At 42.0% G+C, this 19,811-nt stretch overlaps 1 protein-coding gene across 5 annotated transcripts in view; it reads left to right on the top strand.

The window, feature by feature from the left end:
* The first annotated feature begins 6,150 nt into the window (after nt 1–6,150).
* The window catches only part of CCDC186 (coiled-coil domain containing 186), a 39,588-nt gene continuing 25,927 nt past the window's right edge, over nt 6,151–19,811 (top strand). For 2 of the 5 annotated variants that reach the window (XM_074875340.1, XM_074875341.1), the window contains exons 1-2: nt 6,151–6,422; nt 7,144–7,238. The gene's annotated coding sequence lies outside the window, so the exon portion shown is untranslated. The remainder of the gene's footprint in view (nt 6,423–7,143; nt 7,239–19,811) is intronic. The other 3 variants (XM_074875342.1, XM_074875339.1, XM_074875343.1) reach the window with 3 other exon arrangements.

Below are 19,811 nucleotides of genomic sequence, written 5' to 3'. Positions count from 1 at the left end.
AATGCACAACATAATTGTTTTAAATATAAAAATACGCTCCTGCTACATTATATGGGAGAAGTCAAATTAAAATGAACTTGCAAATAAAGCAGTCTTTGAATTGGCACTGCAAACAACTCAACCACAAACGAGCTTTCACAACCACAACACAGTAGCACTGGTACATGCTATCTTAATCAGAATAAAATGGAACATCCCCACAGCCTCCAGCCAATGCACGGCCGGTGCCCCAGACCCCCACCGCCCCGAGCTCCTTCCCTTCCTCAGAGCAGAGCTCCCCCCGAGGCGCCCCCCCCTCGAACCCGCGCTGCTCCGCCACACAGGAGGCTGGGCCAGCCCCTCACTCGACGACCGACGGCGGCTGGAGAGAAATCACCGGCCGTAGGAGGGGAAGAGACGGCTCCCTGCAGCGGCCCCCGGCTCTGCTCCCGCCACGCTGGCCCAGCCCAGCGGCCGGTCGGTGGGCCGGGGGCACGTGCTGCCCGGCCAGTGAGAGCCGGCGGGAAACGACGCGGGCAGTCGCCTTCTGCTACCTGGCTGCGCCGCCATCCTACCCTGCCTCCAGCGGCCGCGGGGCCCGGTGGCACGGCGTGCTTTAGAGCGGCGCATGCACCGGCCACCTCTGGGATTAAACGACAAGTACCCCTCCGCTGCGGGCGGGGTTGCTGTGGGCGGGGGGTCTGGCCCCTCAGCGGGTGGGTCGGCACCATAATTGGCACCTCCTCATCAGTGGCACTCTAATCATGTCGGCTCTCCCTGTGGGCTGAGGCTCTGTGGTTCCCACTTCAACTATGGCATGATTGTCAGAGCCCTAGCCAAAACAACGTTAGTCATAAATTGTTTTGCAAGATTTGTTAGTCATAAATCGGTGTGTTGCAAGAGACTGCTTTGATTTTATTACTCAAAAGCACCACTGATTTTCTCACTCTGTCTTCAGCTAAATTCACTGAGGGTCAGTGAAACATCCATGCTTATACTGGTAACCCCATGCGTTCCTTGGGGATCCATATACTGTACTGCTCTTAGTGACGCAAAAAGATGGAAGAATGAAGAGTCATAAAACACTAGCTACAGAGAGCAATGAGTAGCACTGTCCTTACGTCTTCATTTCCGAAAAACCTACAGGTTACGCTCACAACTCAGATTGTGCCTGAGCAGCTTTGGGCCTCTCCTGACTCGGTCTGTCAGTGCTTCACAGCAGCAGGCATAGCCACATCTTCGGCCAAATGTTCGTAGTTCAGCAGCAGGAGAGGTGTAGAGCTGCTTTCTGTAATTTCTCCAATAAAGTGAAAATTCCCTCAGGACATCAGCTAACCTTGTTTCATACAGATTCACAAGGTAGCTGTAAGATCTATGCAAGAATGATGAAATTTGATGCATCAAATGGATCCATTTGTATTTTAAAATATTTGAATTTTGCCCTGCAGCCTAGAAAATACTTCATCTCTCATTTCCAACCTATTCTCTGCTTTCATTTGTCTTTTTCCTCTTTCTTTTCTATACAAGCTGTTTTCCCGTTTTCTTCGTTTCCCACCCTCATGTCCCTACACTGGAAAACATACTTCATCCTCGACACTGCTGCAGTTATGCTACTACTTAGACATACTCTCAGGTGTTCCCAGCGCTGTGCAATTAAACTTTCACCAAAAATAAATGAATCTGGTCTATTTTAGTGCCTATACTGTTGTACTTATCATTAAAGTGTATAAAATCAGTGGTGGATTTTATTCTTACAAGTTCTGTGGGGCAGCAAATAATTATCTCTGTTCACAGAGAAGCAACTGAATCACAACTATTTTGTCTTAAAGTCATTTGAAGTCTGGCTGTGATGGCATTTCAGTCTAAATCTTCTGTGTTTAAGTCTAGGATCCTGTCTGCCAAACTATTGTTCCCTGCTAAGCATTCTCAAAAGAAAAAGGAACAACACATCAAAGGTTTGCTGAGTTTTTTCTAGGTGGTTTAGATACTACCTACCAAAGTCAGAGCCGAAACACTTCCTGGCTCCAATGAACCTCCAGCCCTCAGCTGCAATCTGAGTAAAAGCTGACTGTATCGGAGGCCGCTCTGAAAGCAGGAGGGGAAGTAACATAGGATTAGGTGGGATTTCAGGAAATCCATCTGCCAAATTGCCCAGCGTTGCATATCAGAATAGGCACAGTTGTACATGGGAGGTTGCGGGGAGACGGGGCAGTTGTGATCATACAGCTTCCGTTACCTCCCTGCACCTTGTTCCTCCATCCCCAAGATTAGCCCAATAATCCTTGTGCCTAAGAAGCACTAATACCAGTGAGGTGTCAAAAAATACTTCTCTATCATTCAAACCTCTCAAAAATTTTTTAGACTATCTTTGTGACTGAAAATATCCGCATTTCTAGTACATTTAGCTGGCTAGCTATTTCGATCCCCAAGGCCTGCTGAATCAAAACAATGCTGCCAGTCTGAACAGTCTTTTGAAATGACACTAATTAACACTATAGACTGTGCTGGAAGTATATTGACAGTGTGCAATGAAAAGGAAAATCAAGTATCCCACTGGAGACAGAACTTTATCAGCATGTGAACTGGCACAAAGTTTTCTTGCAGTTAGAACTTGCAAAGAATGATTGAGCTAGGGCAAATGTGGTTTTCATTGGTTTTGTTTTTTAAATGTTAGTCATTTGGGACTTAATATGCTTCAGGATACTGCAGCAAGAAAGGGCAGGAAATGACAGCAGTAAAATTAATTCTAAAAAGGAAAAATAACAGGTCTGGCTGCAGCAGTGGAAAAAGTTAAATGCAAAGGAGTGTCAGAGGTAACCGGGGAGAGTGCTTGTTAGCGTGGAGGCTGATCAGGAGCAACATCACACGAGCTGCAGGAGGTTGATGTGGCTTGCCTGCAATTTTTAGCAAGAGCTTTGGGCTTGCCTACATGTAGGTTCTGTAATAACTCTACCAGTGTGTCGTTAGCTCTAATTTGTAGGATCTAAGTGCCTAGGGACTAGCTGGGACACCATGGTGCTACAGGCTGAACAAAGGACAGTCCAAGCAACATATAATGAAAATAGGTTTTTCCTGGTATAACTTACTCAGAGCACTTGTATAATCACAGCCACACTTTGAATTTAACTATACTGTGCGTTGATCAGACACGACAGTGGCGGCAAGGCCTTGGCACCAGGCTGCAGCTTCAGCAGAGATGCTGTCCCTACCTGACACAGGGAGGGAAGATGGGGCTCCTGGTGCTTTGTGGGTGGTGCTCCCTGAAGACCCCTGGCAAACCATGCTTGCCTAAAATAAAATAGACAATGAAAGCAATTCCTAATGAAGAAAATAATAACTCTTTATATAATCTTGCCATGATATGAAATGCAGAGGATGGGAGTCTGGCAACCTGGACTCTCCCAGCTCCTCCTTGCCAGTGCCAGCCATGGCCCTTGGCCAGTGGTCCCAGAGGAGTGTGGGGTGTTCAGCACATCTGCTGTTTCAGCCACTTCATTGTTCTCCCTTAAAGTGGAGTTGCTAATACTTTTTTGGTTGAAGTAGAAAGCATAGGATTGTAGGACCCTTCAGTGGGCAAAGCTATAAAAATACTACGTATAATTAATAAATGAAACTGGAAATTGAGCAATTACTTTTCTTTTTAATAGATAACAAAGCATGAGCCAAAAGCCAGAACTACAACCTTTTGAAAATACGGGCCAAATTCTGCTTCTGCCTCTGCAATGCAGAGCTTATGTCTGCAGCAGAAGTCTGTTGTGTATGACTGTCTGTATCTCAGATGATAAATTCTCTCACTCAGAAATTGTCTTCCTCAGCATTTGTACATGCCAAATGAGAGCTATGGCTGGCTAACTAAGAGTTACAGTAATTCAGGCACTGTTATTTAATATGAATGCAGACAGGTTCGGGAAGGGGCTCTCTCTCTGTCCTGTTATTATCATTCCCTAAGTATCTGTGACTGCCTCCTGGGGATAAAATACTGTTTAGGTGAAAATTTGGCCAAAGCACAGGTATTGTAAGAGTCGGAACTGTCTGAGCAGCAGTGCTGGGACTAGAGCTGTGGGGAGTCCAGCTGAGTACAAAAAAATCCTTTTCGCCTGCCTTTAAAGTAGAACTCTGCTAACCAGGCTCGATTTTCTTAACCTGATTTCACTCCTGCTGAAAAAAATGCCTGGAATAAAAGGTGAAAGTCTGCCAGGTCTGGTGGGACACACTAAGCCACACACAATTAACATCAGTGGGACTGCAGACAAAGAGTACAGCAAAGTAGAAGCGTAAATCTTAGAAGGACTGGGGCCAGAGTACAGTGGTGTCTCTGCAGTTGCCTTGAAATAAATGGAAGAGAAGACCAAATAAGCCTTTGGGCACTAAAGTGACTGCATTAGAGAGCAGCAAGGCTGGGTGAGCTTTGCTGCTCAGCTGCAGGACAGGAGCAGGAGTGGCAAGGAAGCATTTCTGAAAGCAAAGCTTAGACTTGGGCTGCATGGCAATTAGCAAATGAATGTTGCATGGACTCCTTTCTGAAAATGCACAGTTTTTGCTTATCTCTATTCCACACCTGATTTTTTATGTATTTTTAGCAATATGGAATGCACAGCATATTATGAGCAAAGCAAGGGATAGATTTTTGTCTTCAAAAAATTATTTGGAGGTTAAAGCTAAGGCCACAAGTTCTCTCCACAACTTACTCTAGTTTATGCTCTCACCTAAATCATGTTTTTAAAGACATATGCCTTTGTCTGACTGCTTCACTGCTTTAGAGATGATGGTTAAGATATTAATGTTTAATTATCTGAGGCAGTATTATCTTTCCCAAAATAATGAAAATGCAAAGGTTTATGATTATGAGCTCTGAATTATTTGGAGATTGATTTTCCTTAAGATCCCAGGGTTATTTTTAAGGATCTGTAAAAAGATTTCAAGGGAGCATTTTCTAGGACCCCAAAATTTGCATTTGCGATTTTTAAATTCCAATTACCTGGAAAGAATATGGAGAAAAATAACTTGCTCTGAAATAACCCTCCCAAGTAATGTTTGTAAGTAAACCTATGCAGCACATTGTATTTTCAAAGCCATCCAAGGTATGAACTGAAGAAATCATCACTGGGTTTTATAGGTATACAGCATATAGGTATGTGTATGGTTTTATATGTACGTAAAGTAAATTAGCCAAAATAAAGGAGTAATCTGAGCTAACATCAAAGCTAGCCCTGCCATGGGTAGGGGATTGGACTAGATATGCTCCCGAGGTCCCTTCCAACCCAAATTATTCAGTGATTTTAACTTGCTTTTCTATTGATATGTTTAAAAAGCTCCTGCAGGAGAGATGCCATTACTTACTTTACCTGGTTTGCTGCAGTAAATGCAACTGTTTTCACTTGATGGCTTGTGTGGTAAGGTAGTTTTTTCAATTTATTTTTTTGTTAAATAAAATAAAATGGCATTACTTTGTGCTCTGGACTCCAAAAAGCTTTGTGTTCCACAGAGAAATTGCTGAAACACTGCAGGCTTTTGACGCCCTGCAAATTTTTCACAATTCTTTTTTTATCCCGTCAGAATAAGGAATGAATTACCATTGGGGGTTCACTGAAGCTGGACCCTTGTTTATTAACTATCACTAGATTTACCTTTATGTGGCGTGGGGGTGCAGAGGCTTTTGACGCCGTGCGTAGGGATTGGTTCTGGAAAACGAGATGCTGTTTACTTAGGGAAAAAGAGACTGTATTAGTCATTACTTGTGCACATGGAGAGGAGGTGTCTTTGTGACCATCTCTCTAAACACGGTTGGGGTGAAGAAGTCCTGTATGGCACCTTCTCAGGGGTATGGTCTTGGATAGTACCATGAAAGGCCTGACACGAGATCCCTCGCCCAGAAAGGCTGTGTGTTTAAGCAGGAAGAGAAAAAAACCCTCCCCATTGAAATAATATGTTATACACGCGCTCTAAATTGTCTTAGGTGTGAAATTCAGCAGCCTCAGCTCCCGGAGCTGTCGGCACCTTCAGCCGGCGGCTCGTTTCGTCCCCTTCAGCCCGCCTGTCGGCAGCCAGGCAGGGGGCGCAGCGGCAGTGCGAGGGGAGGGAGGCGGCGGCGAGAAGGGTCCCGCCGTCCCCCCCGGGCGGAGGCGTCCCAGGCCCTCCGGACCGCCGGCTCCAGCGCCGGGCCGCCCCCACCGTGAACATGCTGGGGAATTTCCTCTGAAGCGGCAGGAAGGGTGAGACCTGAAGAAGCAAGGTGCTCGCCCACCCCGGCGGATCCAGGCCCGGGGCCGCCGCTGCCCCCGCCGGGCTCTCCCCGGCGCCGCCCCCCGCCCCCGGTGCGGGAGCTCCGCCCGCCGCCGCCATCTTTGTTGATGTGTCAGCTCGCCGGGACGGTGGCGGGCGGTGGGGCTGTGCCGCCACCATGGGGGAGCTGCCGCCTGCCCTGCCGGCCTCGTAGCGAGCGGGTGAGGGGTCGCGCCGGGGGGCGGGCGGGTGCTGCCGGGCTCCTGAGGGGGCAGCGTGGGGACACCCGCGGCCGAGGGGGCTGGGACGAGGCGGGACGGGACGGCGCTCCCCGGCGGGCTCGGGGAGGGGGCGGCGATGCCGCTGAGCTGCTCCGGCCGCCTCTCGCGGTCGTGCCGGAGCCAGCGGGCGATAAACCCCGACGGGGGTTGGGGGGGGACGTGGCCGCGCCGGCCTCGCAGGGGCCGCGGAGGCGGGGGGAGGCTTCCCGCGGGTGCCGTGCCGCCGCGGCGAGTGGATCTGCCCGTGCAGGTGGGGACACTAGGCTGGCAGCGGTCGCGCCGGCTCTGCGGGGGGGCTCGGGTTCCGCAGGGAGGAGAGGGGCGAAGTGGCATGAGGTCCGGGACGGGGGCGGGGGGTGGTAAAGCCCTGCCCTAGCAGCGCCTTCCGAGTCAGGACCTCCCGAGCGGGGAGCTCTGCCTCCTGTGCTGGCTCGTAGTCTCTTTGTTTCTTGACAGCTCTCTCCTCCGCGGTATTAATTAGGTTGTCCTGTTTCGTTGGTTGTGTGTTGATTTGACTATATGGCTAAATAATTAGATAACAAAACCTAGCCACAGTTACACCAGTACGAAGGCTATTTTTTAGAGCCGGCCGCAGTGTTGCGGTAGAGTACATGTCCTTGTTTTTGCAGATGGTATTTGCAAAAGCTGCTTGCCCTTCTAGGTTTGAAAGCAGGAAGCTTTACTGCAACTTCAGCGAGATGATTATGATGTAGCCTTGCCGATTTTGGCTCTTTTCCTGGAAAATAGTCTGCACAGGTGAGTCTGATACATGTATACTTCCAGTGAGACTCTGTGCAGACCAGGAGAAGATCTCTTGTGGAACTGAAATCCGTGTGTAAGATTAGAAATACGGTAGTCTGGCTTTGTTGTTGGTTTGCTTTATTTTGTAAAACTGCTTTTCAGAAGTTAAAATGTTGCAAGCAGAATGCACTAAAAAAATCATGTGATCAGCGTCCCCTTATGTTCTGTTGTATAAGGTAATTGTTGAAACAGCATGAGCCACAGCTGCATTTTTATATCAACAAGGAAATGTAATCGTTCTAATTACTGGCTGCTATGAATGCTTATGTTGCCATTGACTTTAGGAGGAGATGGTTAAATTCTAGAAGTATAAGAAACTGAAAGTCTGAAGGTGTTTCAAAAGACTATCAGTTTGAAATGTCATCCATTTTACTAAAAAAAAAAGTACACTTGTTCTGTATTGCCTTTGAGTCCTTCTCTTCTTTTTCTGAAATTCTTCTATCATCCTTTATTGCCTTGGCTTTAAAACAATATTTTCTACTGTTCTGTAAGACTTGATCTGGGGTTGTTGACAGATAGTTGTTAGTACTGTGAGGGTCACTATTTTAAAGTGCTGAGAAAAGGACTGAAGGACCAAATACAGACAATGGTTTCTTTGGTCCTGATTAGCAGGGATGTTGCTTATTACTACCCAAGGCTGATACTGAATTTCCTGAAGCTGGCTTTTTAAAGAGCTGTGGAAAAAAAGCAAGTGCTTTTCTGTATGCAGTGGTGGTGTTAGGCACGACAAATATGTTAAATCAGTAGTCTGCAACTTTTGTTAACATGTGGTCTCCAGTAGCTGGCAATATCCTGTACTTAGTTCTGGGTTGGCTTGCTCTGACCTTACTTTCCTCTTGCCAAAAAGAATATTGGAAAGCCTTACAGGTAGTTATTGTCAAATCATAGACGAAGACCCTGCTGCCTCAAATTGAGGCTGGGTGGGAAAAACCTCATCAGAAACAAATTGGTGTCAGAAGAGAGGAGAAAAGCAGGGTTGAAGGCATGATGCTAAGATGCTGAAAGGTTACAGTAGTGCTGTTGCTGGTATTGCATCGGTTGCTGAGTGGTGTAGGTAAGACTGATTTTCTTAGAAGACTAAGAGTTGTTTTGTGCTGAAGATGCTCTATTAACAGATTACGAGTGCATAAACCCTCAAGTATCCAAGTCTCGTTTGAAGTTCACAGTTAAAGGACGCTGTTGCTAGTATATTGTTTTCCCCTGCAACATAAGCTTCCAGCTTTGGGACTAGTATGACAAAAAAATAACACTCTCGAGGTGTACCCCATGACTTGTGATGGGAACAGAATCACAGAATCATCTACGTTGGAAAAGACCTTGAAGATCATCCAGTCCAACTATTAACCCAACATTGACAGTTCCCAACTACACCATATCCCTCAGCGCTGGGTCAGCCCTACTCTTAAACACCTCCAGGGATGGGGACTCCACCACCTCCCTGGGCAGCCCATTCCAATGCCTAACTACCCGTTCTGTAAAGAAATGCTTCCTAATATCCAGTCTAAACCTTCCCTGGCGCAACTTGAGGCCATTACCTCTTGTCCTATCGCTTGTTACTTGGTTAAAGACACTCATCCCCAGCTCTCTGCAGCCTCCTTTCAGGTAGTTGTAGAGGGCGATGAGGTCTCCCCTCAGCCTCCTCTTCTCCAGACTAAACAACCCCAGTTCCCTCAGCCGCTCCTCGTACGACATGTGCTCCAGACCCTTCACCAGCTTCGTTGCCCTTCTCTGGACACGCTCAAGTAATTCAATGTCCTTTTTGTAGTGAGGGGCCCAAAACTGCAAACATTAATCGAGGTGCAGCCTCACCAGTGCCAAGTACAAGGGTAAGATCCAGTCCCATTTGTTAAACCTTAACTGATGAACTTTATTTTGGAGTTGTGCTGTTACTTGACTCCTTAAGTGGAGTTAATATGACCATGATATTAACCACTTGCATGAGATTGATAGAAAACCTGGTGATGCCTTGAAGGAATTCATACAGTATTGTTCAGCTATCTAACTTGTGACATAAGCAAAGATAAAGTTTGAGTAAACCTTGTCTTCTAAAGTACTTGACTCATGTTAAAAGAATTGATAGTAATGCTGAACTTCGCACTTTGGCACTGCATGCAATTTATGTTTGTATAAAGTCAGATTAAAAAAAGAGTAAAATAATTGAGATAAGTGTTGAACTGCTAAAAGCGAGGAAATCCTGAGAGTATCTGCTGTGTACATGCACCATTCCACTCCCCTCCCTTTGAATATGTGCATCAAAGCAAGTCTTTGTGTGTGCTGAATCAGGGAGCTGTGTCAAGTTCTGCCTGGGTTGGAGGACTCGGTGTCCCAGTACACAGCCAGCGTTACCACTTGTGCTGTGAGTCATGGTTGTCGCGTCTGTATTGCAGTCCTCTAGCTTTTCTGTGTAGATGGGACCATGTTATGTTACATCTTCCTTCTCAGCAATACTAGGTGATATCACAGTAATCTTTTCTCCAAGTTAGAGCAGTGTCTTGTATTCAGTCTTGGGCAAAAGTGAATTAATATTGGGAGAGCTAGTATAGGTGTATTTTTTTTTTTGCTTCCTATATGTGTGATCTGTAAATACAGGAAGGCCATCAGTGTATGAGACCTCCTGGCCACCATCTGTTGGTTTTGTATGGAATACAGCAGTGGTGATCGACGTCATCTCTTCTTAGGCTGTTCTTTTTCTGACTTTTCCTTAGGTGTTGTGATGCTTTTGAATTCAGTTAATCTCCTTTCATTGTGTTTCATCACTTCTAAAGTTGGGTGGGTGGCTTGCTGCTCTGATGACCTTTATGTATGGAGATGTAACCAGATGCATTCCAAACAGTCCTTCTGGCGTCTTGTTCATATATCTCACACTAGATTATGTAAAGTACCTGTTTTTGTGGACCTTTTGATGTAGTTGAAACCTTTGATTTGTCCCTCTACGCAGATGGTATACAATAGAGTTGCTTTTTGTATCTTGCCATGTAGAGCAGAACTTTTTTAGCTGAATCCTCATTTCTTTATTAACTTCATTTGAAAACAAAATTATCTCTAGGATTTGAGTTTCCCTCTTTTGCAGTGTTATCTGGTGGCATAATGCTTGTCTGGGAAAGCCACTTGTGATAGAGTTCTTATGAAATATACACAAAATACAGACAAGTTGGGTATTAATTGGCAGCAACAGGAAAGTTTGTTTTGCTAGTCAATGTGATGAGCAGTAGACAGTAGCTGAGGATATTTTACTTTTGAAAAAGAAACAAAAAGCTTTGCCCAACAAGTGAAGTAGGAAGGTGTGTTCACCTAATGTGAACAGACTGAAAGTATTACTAGAATTATACTACATCTAACTGCTAACAAAAAGTGTAAAATTTCTCTTCCACTTTATTTTTAGTCTTCTTGTCATGTAAAATTTTTAGCAAGAGTTCTGGTGCAATGACAGGTTGGCACTGACTTGGAGAAGCATTTTAGTTTGCTCAGATAGTAATTATTGTCTAGTAAAGATGTGAAAAGTTCTTGAAGAGATGCATCTTGGGATTTACAATGAACAACACAACTATAAGAAGAAAAAAAGTTGTCATACCCCAAAATCGACTATTTCATTAGTAGTTTTGTTAGGGTATCATTGTACATATGATAGCATGAAAGCTGTCCTACAGCTTCATCTCTTACCTGAGTGTAATAGATAGGAAACTAAACCTGAATTGAAATGAAGTGGCAGTTCCTGTGATTCTAACAGTTGTCTGGTTGTTAATGGTTACTTTAATGTTGCTGTCTTAGAATAATGTGTTTAAAGAGAATAGAAAGTACTTACTATTCTATTGTGATTCATCTAAGATTATGTTTCTAATAGAATATTTTGTAGCGTGATATTTAAGAGAGGAATAGTCCTTTGTGGAACAAACTGTTCAGACAAATAAATTATGGGCTTCCTAATAAATGCTATGGCATTTGTGAAGCTTCTTTGCATATAACTTCTTTAAGTCTTTCTTTGGTTGCTGGTTCCTTCATGTGGAACTTGTCAGGAAAACTAAAAATTACTATCATTTTTTTCAGTATTCTTCAGCCAGTAAATCCTAATTAACTCTTTGATTATATTGCATCTCATGTTAACACTTGAGTTTGCAGTTGAAGACTGGCTAAATCACTTGTTCTCTGTGGTTTTGTGGCCAAGGAACATGCAAGAGGGAAGTGAGTCTGGAACAGAACTGTTCAAATGGTGCTGGTGTGCAGTTCTTGGTTTTCTGGGGGTCTTCCGATAAACATCAGAGCTTCATGGAGAAAAGCCTTTTGACTGTTGAAACTTCAGTCGTATGTCACTTCATTTCATAGATGCATGAGTTAAAAAATAAGGCAATATAAGTAATCTCTCTACCGGAGCCTTTAGTCTATACTGCAGTGATGGGGGAAAGAGCCAACACGTTATTGAAGTATAAATGATAAATGTGGTTTTGTTAAAGTTATGTATTTAACTTTGCTTCATGAGCTTTCGTAGCTGCTTACATGAAGAGAGGTGCTTCTGAGTTGGGATTCTGCTTGAGTGTAATGAACCACTTCTGAAAATCAATCTGTGGATTGGATTTTAATATTACATGTGCTGAACGTGAGTGGACAGGGGGCAGAGTTGTTTAAATGGTGGAGTACATATTGGTTATGCATTTGCATGTATGCTGTAATGTCATATTACTCCTTTTTAAAATCACAATTACTGTTGAATCACAACTTCCAAGGGATGAGTATGAACCTACTGTCTCAAGATAGATTTAGGACATTGCTGATCTTCCTTTATATGCATTTTTGCAAATTGTATCAGAAAAAAGGCACATTTTGAAACATACTGCTCGATGTTACTGACTTAAGGTTCTGTCCTTAGTTGCATGCAAAGTAAATGTTAGATTTCATCCTAGCAAAAAGAGCTGGAGTTCCAGATCATCTCCATATTTGCTAATGAAGGGGAGCTTCTAGTGCTCAGTGCTTTTCAGGTCAAGGCACGGAACCATGCAAAGATACATAATGGAAGTTTCATTTGTAGTTGAGTATGGAAGAGCAGTGTGTGTTGGTAAGTGTGGCTGGGCATGGTTGCTGAGGGCTTTAATTTATAGTTGGAGGGCTCAAGTAATGAGAAAGTGTATTACAATGTCACTTGAGGTGTAAGTGTGAATCTTCAAAATAGCTGTAAATGGCATGTAATTTCCTCTTGGAAATTCACATGACTTCATTTTAATTTGCTATTGGGTGACAGAAAAAAATTCAATGTTTTCTTTGGCAGCTATAATTCCATGAGGATAATGCTTTTAATTTTTGAAAAAAGTTTGTCTTCCAGACCCCCCAGTTCTAGATTTAGTTATTTGGATTTTTTTAGTAGCCTTTTTGTGTGTGTGTGTCTTGGATTTTTAATTATTATTTTTATTACTGGATCAGCTTTGAGAGGTTGCATAACTGAGTTGATAGTATTTTTATCTTCAGATGTAACACATATCAGTGAGGAGACCTCTTGATGTTTGGAGAGCTATTAGAAAGCTAGAGGAATGAAAATAGAGAATGAAAAACGGTTTCTGGCATCTGTTTAGACCAGCTACAGTTTCAGGTGTTGCAGTGCTCACTTTGCTGTCCAAAGTGCAGGTGGACAAACAGGGCAGTCATCATGAAAGCATTACATTTCTAACTGTTTTAACTGGGCTATAGAATTTTCTGTTCATATAGCACCTGGGTTATACAGAGATAAAACCCACAACTTTCTAAATATGTAGGCAAGCTGTACGTCTGCTTTCCTAAATTCAGCTTTGCCAAAACTGGAATGATTCATAAGTGTCTGCATCTGGCACCTCCAGTATCAAAATTAAGCTATTCTTTCCTCACTCCCACAATATTGGGATTTGCTAGCAAAAAACTCTGTGTAAACCCATAGATCAAATGAGCATTTTTTCGTTGAATTGAAGAGGAGGATACAGAGGAGCAGAGATAATTGTGAAATAAGTTGCAACCTGGTGCAGAGAAAAGTAACACAGCAACTGGGATAGACAGCTGGTTATTTGAGTTATGTAGTGCTGCCCAGCTCTTCTGGTCTAGTACTAGGGAAAAGTAGTGATCTGCTTTCATGGACGGGTTGAGGATGTCAAGAGTAAACCCCTTTTGTAGCTGTCTTCATAAGAAGCTGGCCAAAGGACAAGCATTGTCCCTTCTCCCAGTAACCGATGAGGCAACCTGCACACTAAACCTGAATTGGATAGTAAAGGACATAAATGTTTGCCAGGAGTTCAGAAACCAGAACCAGTATGAAAGGTGAGTATTACAGAGCATTTGAGGAGACTATTGCTTAAGGGTATTTACTTAGATTTTTATGATGAATTTCCAGTGGAGCTTATCTTGAGAAGGTGCAATCTTGAAAAGCAAAATAAAGAGTAACAACAGCAATTTTGTGAGTTACCGATCCAGTGCACTTCAAGAAAGAACCAGGAAATAAGGATCTCAAATAGGTAGGTTTTTTTCCTCTAAACATGTAAATTTTGTGTAGGGGTATGCAGTGTTTCCTTAGCAAGTTTACAGTACAGGCTGCAGTGGCTGTGCAACTATATGAGTACTGAGGTGACATCCATGTAAGAGTGGTAGGAACTTCTGGGAAGCTGAGCTGCTTGTGTTGGTGTCACCAGATTTTTCTGTCACTTAGATACTTGCCTGGCCTGATCATGGTACTTAGGACTGTCCTGGCTGTTGGCGTCATCTGCCCATGAGCCATGGAGCACTTGATCACTCCTTTCCTTTCCTTTCCCCCACCTTCTCTCTGAAATGCATCGTATCTGTGTTGCAGCTTTGGGTCATTTTGAGACTTTATTACTTAAAGGAAGTTTGAGTACTCTGCTGTGATGGATATGAAATGGAAGGGGGAAGAGGATAGCTTTGTAAATTTATGTTGTATTTAAAAATTAGCTTGTTTTGTATCCTGTAAAACCTGTCTGGATGCTTTTTACATATCCAGAGGTGAAGAGCATACATGGTCTTAGCTGATGTGAGAATTGTGTTCACTGTTTTGTGGATGGCATGTATAGCTGTTTGGAAAGTAGATTCCCTCTTCATCAGTGGCTCTGCTACAGGGTCTCTCTTAGGAGCACAGCTATGAGCGAAAAACATCTACCAAAAGATGATGCAAAACCTTTTCTTGTTGAAAGGAACTGGCATAATTGGTTTTTACTGGCCATTGTATTATGTAGTGCATGGTTGAATGTGTCTGGTGTCCAGTGAACTGCACTGACTGTATTAACTTCTTGTTATTACTCCCCATTCAGAAGGCTTTGTGCTTCAGAGTCACTTACCTCGATGCTCTTTACTTTCTTTCAAAATCCACCCTGGTTTAAACATATTTTTGTATATGCACACACCTGTGAAGCATTACTCCCTCCTTCCCTTTTTTGCCCCTCTCTCTACAGTATGTTTAAGCTTTGTAGCTTAAATGTATTTTTCTCTTATAGCAGTGATATTTATTTCTCAGGACTTTGACTGTCACTTTGCTTACAGAACCACCCCAGGCACACACTTCTGTCATTCTTAGTCTGTTTATCGTAAAAGAGCCCCATTGTGATAGTTACTAGGTGACAAGGCACACGCTTTCTTTTTTTCCTTGTTAGTGAATTCTTCTAGACAGCCACACCTCAGAAAATGCTTCCTGTAGGTGTCATTTAATATGTTTCTTTAGATGTCATCTCACATGTATTTTGAAATTGGCTGAAACAAAAGTCATTTCCTCCTCTACTATTTACAACATAAGTGTTGATAGCTTGGGTCAAGCTATCTATTTTATGAAATTAAATGCTAGCGTTAATAGCACATTTGCTTAGGAAAGTCGTTTGTAGTCAGGGATTTAAAAGATTCATGTTTGTGGTCCATAAGAAGATTGAAAAGACAGGCAGTTTGAAATGGCATAATATTGAATTAAAATGTACCAGATTCTCAGTGCATGCTTGTAATAACAGAATAGCAGGCTGTAGCTGGGAAAGGTTGTGTTCCTAATTAGATATGTGCAGACAGTAGGTAGCATCCAGGGAATTGCTTTCATCATGAATTACTTTCTAGTGCCTGGGCATTAGCAGTACTGGAATGAGGGGGAAGATTTTCAGCTGGTATAGTGGATAACCTGATGGACATCCAAGGGATGAGGGTGTCAACAGCTTCCTTAAAAATTCAGTGGATGTACTTTTCAGCAGAGGATAGGGGAGGATTGACTGTTAGAGAAACTGCTTTTCTCCATGCCAGTAAATGGGCTCTGAAGTGAGAATTTACTGTTAAAGCATGTATAGAAAGGAGCAACTTTGATGCTCCTTTTTTTTTTTTCTGTCCCTCTGTCTTCTATCTTTATTGCAGCATTTTTGTTCACTTTATAGTGCGTAATGGGCAGAAAGAGGGGGAAGAAAAGAAGAGAGAGGGAGGGAGAGAGAAAGGGCTTAAATTTTGATGTTAAAATGATAGGTCTTAGCTGTCTGTAATATAGAAAAATTAATCGTTCTTAAACTTTCAGACAAAGTGTTCTTTCAGTGAAGTTGAATAAAGGAGTTAGTATGGTGGTTCAGTGTAGGTATTGCTTGAAATATTTTTTTAATTGTAATCTTGTTTCTAGAGTTGTATCTGTAAAAGCTATCCATTGCTGGCTTGTGTTCTGACATCTGTGCGTTTGGTGTCATGTCTAACAAAGTACTTGGAAGAGTGATGCTAAAACAAGAATAATTAAACTTACCTTGTTATCTCATGTGAAAATTAATTCTCATAACCTAATTTGTCAGAATATGTAGTTGTATTAAAATCAGAATTTGAGTTGGAGGAGCTTTTAAAGTTAGCATCATATATCTTCTAGCTGTTAATTGGCTTTTTATTTTGGCAGGTAATTGGTTGGTTTTAGTCCAGGAACTAAATATTAATGTCTGATCACATACTGTCTTGTATAGTTATGTAGCCTAATAAATCTTGGATTAATAAACAGTCAAATTAGTGTTCAAACATTATATCAATGGCTCTTCTGGAAATTCTGTTTTCATTTCACTCTAAAAATTAAATTATAAACAAGTACCTAATTACAGTAATTATCATAGCAATGATGTAGTACCACTATTAGAGTTTTTTATTCCAGAAATCCAACTAACATGATGTAGCATAGTACATACTCAGTTTACAAGAGTGAGACCAAATTTTACATAAGAAAAAGTTACTTGACTTACTCAGCAGATTGATTTAGTAGAACAAGTTAAAACCTTTGTGTTACCTACTGGTAATTTGCAGAGCAGGTCTATGCTGTCAAAATAGCTAAGTATTAAACATTATTTGACTTAATTTAAAGTTACTTAAAAACTTTGAGATGGATTACTTGTGGAGAATAGAATGTAATTGGAAATACCTGGAAAATTCCAGTAGCTTGTACATTTTATTTGTCTGCAAGTTTTACCTTTTTATATACAATAATTCTGCAAGATTTTTTTTATATGTCTGTAACTTCATATCTATGAATAGCCCCTGAGGCCAGGGCTGAACACTTAGGATACCTGACTGTTACTGAAGATAGCTAGAAGAAATACTTTTTTCTTCTTTTTTTGACACATTGCAGGATAATGTATCAAGGTTTTCGATGTTCTCCCTAGATTATCAATACTTAATCAGATACTTCATTGAAGAGTTTAAAAGAATGTCACATTTGTTCTTATTTTTATCATTTGATTAGCAGTTAATAGAGGATGTTTCTATTTTGTGACAAGGAAAGTGAATGAAAAAAATACCATTTCCTGATTCTTTGCTTTTCCTTACGTACCCGTGAGACATTTCTGCCTTAAAAAGTTGGCCTGCTGTCCACTCATTGCATTGGCAGGCTCTCCGCTCCCTGCTTTTGCTTCCAGTCAGTTGTGCTATCAGCAATTTAGTAGATAAGCACCTCTCAGTTACAGTAGTATGAGAAATGGTTGCAACCCTAGCCTTTGATGTTGTGTGTCCTGTGGCTGCAGTTTAGCTACTTCTTCAAGTACTAATGTAATATTTAAAATGAGCATCATATGTGCTGATGCAGATTTAAACTTAATTTTTGTGAATACCACGAGATAATGAGGAAGAGTATGTGTGCTCCTTGCTTCTTTGAAGAACACATCTATGATGATAAAAACAGTGTCTGTTTAAAAAGAAAAAGGCAAAGTTTTGTTTTTGAAGAGTACAACTTGTCTATATTCTGATGTGTGTGTGTATATACACAGAGAGATGTTTTGTTTGCTTGTGCAAACTGCTGTAAAGGAAGCTCGACTGAGCTGTGTTCGTGTTCCTCATTCTCTGCTACTCACATCACCAGCTTTTGAATTGATGCGTTTCCACTTGCTTTGCTTTGTATTACTGCATTGTGGGGAAACACAGATGGCTGTCTCCTTGGCTTTAGAATAGGGGCAGGAAGGCGGGGAAGGTGTGTTAGAGTGTCAAACTAATTGTGAGCTGTAAAACTGAGGAGGAGGACTGGTCAAACCAGTTGTGGGAGTGCTAAGTGTCCTGTCGAAGCAGCAGAAAGTGTTACAAACCAGTGACAGAAAGCTTTCCATGTGCCACCATAGACGTATGGCAGTCCCGCAAAATGGCTGGTTATTCGGGGTATGCAGGCAGGCAAGCTTGGGCAGGGCTAATCTCAGAATGGTGCGTTGAGGAGTTCCTCCTCTGGGTGTTTTGAGTTGTAGTGATTATATTCTCCGGTGGCATAGGCAGCAGAAGGGACACATACTGGGAGGGTGAGACAAACATCACAGGGAGGGGACTGAGGAGCAAGACACTTTTGCCATACTGTTTAGATGATGATCAACCCTGAGGAAGGAGCAGAGCAGGTGGTTGAAGGTAGAAGCTTAGCAAAACAGTGCAAGAAGGTCGGTCAGTGCTCACCTGGCACTTCGCTATCACTCAAAATGCTATATGCTTTTCTAATGCATAAACAACATAGCATTACATAAACCAGTTCATCTGCTTGAGTGAGGATTTGCCTTTTTTGATTGTTTTTGACACCTTTTGAAGACATCGTAAAAGACACTAAGCTATTTTGTTTTCTTAATGCAGTATTTTGCACAAGAGTGATACCATAAACTTAGTACTTCCCTCATGTTGGAAGAGTCACTTGTAAGGATAGGTGGGATATTAAAAGATGGATATGAAACCTGGAAGGACATGGATCTGCTATCACATATGTATCTGGTCTCCAAATATTATTTGGCACTTGCTGTATTTGTATGTTTGATGTGAAACGGTCAAATACTAGCATGTTTTATTTCAACTAGCTACTGCTAAGCTGGCAATGTTGGTAGTTTTAAGGTAGTTTCACACAAAACCTTTCGCTTACAAAGCAGGAGCCTTTTCTTTAGTATCCTTACTGCAGTTTTCTGTCTTTGGCCTTATAAAAGAAGGTATCTCCTGTATTCAGTTGCCTGGAGTAGGCGCAACAAACTGGGCATTCAAGAGACGCTTGGCTATCAAGATGAACTTGCATTGACAATTGCTTCACATGATTTTCTTTGTCTGGGTATTTCTGATATGAAGGTAAATTGTGATCCTATGATGAATTGTTAAATTTTATTTCTGTTGAAAAGTTAGTAATTAGAACATAAAAACTAGTACTGTTCAGTGGCAGTAGGGGAAAAAAAATTGCATAGGTCATGAACAGATGCATATAGATCTAAAATCCAGTGTATTGGAATGGAAAGACTGGGAATGTAGTGTGGTAAATTGAAAATCAGGGCAGATCTGCAGGGAACACTGAATCAACATAATTTACTTTTCATGCTTTAACCAATTTGTATAGACACTATTCAAATTCCCCATGTGTTTCATAAAAAACCTACACTTTATTTATGATTGATATTACGTGTAAGTTATGGATATGGAGCTGGTGGCTTTTTATTGTTCTGCGACTGAGTTATGCAAATAACTGTATTTCTGCTTCTACATGGTTTAATTTTTCTCTCTAATGCTAATTCACAGTATTATTTACAGAACGAAGTAACATAATATGATGGAAACTTAGTATCCTAAGACTAAGTGCTGTCTTAATAGGACTGTGTTTTTCACCTCTTGCTTTCATATTAAGAGAAACACCATCCAGTTTGCTGACTGGACTGGAGATTTTAGGTATAGCAACCAACATAGAAGTTCACATGTCTGATTTTACCACTTTTCTTGTGGGAGTGGTGAACTGCAGCAGCTGGGCAGTGATGAGCAGCTTTGAGGCAGTAATACATCAAACAACTGCACATTTTTGGGGGTTTAGTAACGCTTTAGAAAAGGCTTAAAATGAGCCAGGAAAACCCTCTGATCATTCCAGAGAAAGTGTCAGCAAGAACTTAGACTAGAGTAACTGCTATAGAAGAAAATTGTACCTCAGCTTTATACTAATACAGTCTCTTTCTACAGCTGGGTATGTGGATTATAAGCTATCTGTGATAAAAGGGAACAGATACCAGAAGGTGAATTTTTCTTTCCCCTTAACTGCATAATTTGCAAATTGTCTTATGGTTATTGACTGTATTAAATGCACCAGTCTCAAAACAT

This window comes from Strix uralensis, chromosome 7 (genome assembly GCF_047716275.1).
Source record: "Strix uralensis isolate ZFMK-TIS-50842 chromosome 7, bStrUra1, whole genome shotgun sequence".
In the NCBI taxonomy this organism is placed as follows: Eukaryota; Metazoa; Chordata; class Aves; order Strigiformes; family Strigidae; genus Strix; species Strix uralensis.
The sequence above is the reverse complement of the archived record's forward strand: the minus strand, read 5'-3'. Positions and strand labels throughout refer to the sequence as shown.